Raw genomic sequence first — 3,023 nt, forward strand, 5'->3', positions numbered from 1 at the left:
TGGCCAAAAGTATAAGTACACCTGATCATGAGCTTGTTTGACACCTTGTTTTTCTCTCCCACTTTAGCACATCCAATTTCTGCCCGTCAATCATCCTCTCACTAATGCTGGTCCCTGCTCCTGATTGGGGAGGACGAGGCTGCTCCAACACGTGCACAGCAATCGAACATCTTATCACCTACACTTGACGAGTGCAGTGCAGTACAGCGCTGTGTACGGAGAGCCATACCCTCTACCGCACTCCTTTCCCATCTCCGTGCAGGCACCGAGGTCGTAATCGCACTAGTCTGAGAGAGAGACCCCACCCGGCTTAATCCCACCCTTATCTGAACAACAGGCCAATAGTTGTTCATGTGGCCGCTCAGCCTTAGCTGGCAGGCAGAGCCGAGATTCAATACAATTTGTTTGAGGTCTCAGCTCTGGTGAACAGGGTGTGTTTTTACCTCTGCGCCACCTGAACACCCTGTTTTAAAAACAAATGGTATTAAATAGACTGACCACTATATTCCAGTTATAACAACAGCCACTCTTTTGAGTATCTATCTATCTATCTATCTATCTATCTATCTATCTATCTATCTATCTATCTATCTATCTATCTATCTATCTATCTATATATCTATCTATCTATCTATCTATCTATTAATTTCAAATCTGTTTACTGGGGCTGATGTTAGGTCTCTGTACAGTCAATTCTTTAACTTGAATATTCTCATGGTCTATAAACTTTTCAATATTATTATTATTTTTATGCTTGTGATACGATGCTTAATAACCTCAAAAGACCCTTCAGGCCATAGTTCAGGGTTGTGTTTATTAAGATAAAGTGAGGATTTTCCAGGCAGTTGGATCGCCTGCAGTGAGAAGATAAGTGCTTCCTTTAATTTTGATGAAAGATGTAGGTCAGCTGCAGGCTGGATTCTCGGAACTCGAACTTTTTTTCTTTCTTTTTTTTGAGCCGAGGCTTATTACTACTTTCAGTTTCTGCTGAACACATACACCGATCAACCATAACATTAAAACCACCTCCTTGTTTCTACACTCACTGTCCATTTTATCAGCTCCACTTACCATATAGAAGCACTTTGTAGTTCTACAATTACTGACTGTAGTCCATCTGTTTCTCTGCATGCTTTGTTATTTCATGCTGTTATTTCATGCTGTTCTTCAATGGTCAGGACTCTCCCAGGACCACTAGAGAGTAGGTATTATTTGGGTGGTGGATCATTCTCAGCACTGACATGGTGTGAGTTGTGCTGGCATGAGTGGATAGGACACAGCAGCGCTTCTGGACTGAGAATAGTCCACCAACCAAAAACATCCAGCCAACAGCGCCCTGTGGGCAGCGTCCCGTGACCACTGATGAACGTCTAGAAGATGACCAACTCAAACAGCAGCAATAGATGAGCGATCGTTTTTGACTTTTCATCTACAAGGTGGACCAACTAGGTATGAGTGTCTAACAGAGTGGACAGTGAGTGGACACGGTATTTAAAAACTCCAGCAGCACTGCTGTGTCTGATCCACTTAAACCAGCACAACACACACTAACACACCACCACCACCATGTCAGTGTCACTGCAGTGCTAAGAATGATCCACCACCTAAATAATACCTGATCTGTGGTGGTCCTGGGAGAGACCTGACCATTGAAGAATAGCATGAAAGGGGGCTAACAAAGCATGCAGAGAAACAGATTGACTACAGTCAGTAATTGTAGAACTACAAAGTGCTTCTATATGGTAAGTGGAGCTGATAAAATAATGTTAGTATTATTGCAGTGCTGAGAATGGTCCACCGCCCAGTCATGTCTGGTCCACTGGAGTTGCTCAACTTATCAAATGGCTTATCATCATGGACCTAGCTTTATCCACAGGGCCATCCCCAAACTGTTGCCAAAAAAGCCAGAGAAATAAAATTAACTTTATATAATTGTTGATATACACCTTTTACCAATTAGTGAAGCTAAAACTCCCAAAGTACAGTAGGTGTTAAGTCCACTAACGTTTGTCCGTATAGTGGCCCTATAGATTTTAAACTCACTGTATACTGATCAGGGTTGCAGTGGGTCCAGTTACCCCAGAGTCACTGAGCACAATAAAGCAACAAACTACGGACAGGATGGCAATTCAGAAACAGGCCTTGACCATCCCTCTCATGTCTATATGTAGATGCCTGACTGGCCGATAGAACAGCTAGGCTTAATTAATTACTTCTTAAAACCTTACAATAGTATTTCAATGAAGACACTGTTGTACAAGACACTGCCAGGTTGCCACTGTTGGGCCCTTGAGCAAGGCCCTAAATTGTTAGACAATATAATGTCACAGTACTATAATTCGCTTTGGATAAAAGCATCTGCTAAATGCTAATAATGTAAATGTAATTGTAGGATTTGGCTGGGCATATACAGTGTATCACAAAAGTGAGTACACCCCTCACATTTCTGCAAATATTTTATTATATCTTTTCATGGGACAAAACTATAGAAATAAAACTTGGATATAACTTAGAGTAGTCAGTGTACAACTTGTATAGCAGTGTAGATTTACTGTCTTCTGAAAATAACTCAACACACAGCCATTAATGTCTAAATGGCTGGCAACATAAGTGAGTACACCCCACAGTGAACATGTCCAAATTGTGCCCAAAGTGTCAATATTTTGTGTGACCACCATTATTATCCAGCACTGCCTTAACCCTCCTGGGCATGGAATTCACCAGAGCTGCACAGGTTGCTACTGGAATCCTCTTCCACTCCTCCATGATGACATCACGGAGCTGGTGGATGTTAGACACCTTGAACTTCTCCACCTTCCACTTGAGGATGCGCCGAGGGTGCTCAATTGGGTTTAGTCCATCACCTTTACCTTCAGCTTCCTCAGCAAGGCAGTTGTCATCTTGGAGGTTGTGTTTGGGGTCGTTATCCTGTTGGAAAACTGCCATGAGGCCCAGTTTTCGAAGGGAGGGGATCATGCTCTGTTTCAGAATGTCACAGTACATGTTGGAATTCATGTTTCCCT

The sequence above is a fragment of the Trichomycterus rosablanca genome, chromosome 8 (assembly GCF_030014385.1).
Source record: "Trichomycterus rosablanca isolate fTriRos1 chromosome 8, fTriRos1.hap1, whole genome shotgun sequence".
Lineage (NCBI taxonomy): Eukaryota > Metazoa > Chordata > Actinopteri > Siluriformes > Trichomycteridae > Trichomycterus > Trichomycterus rosablanca.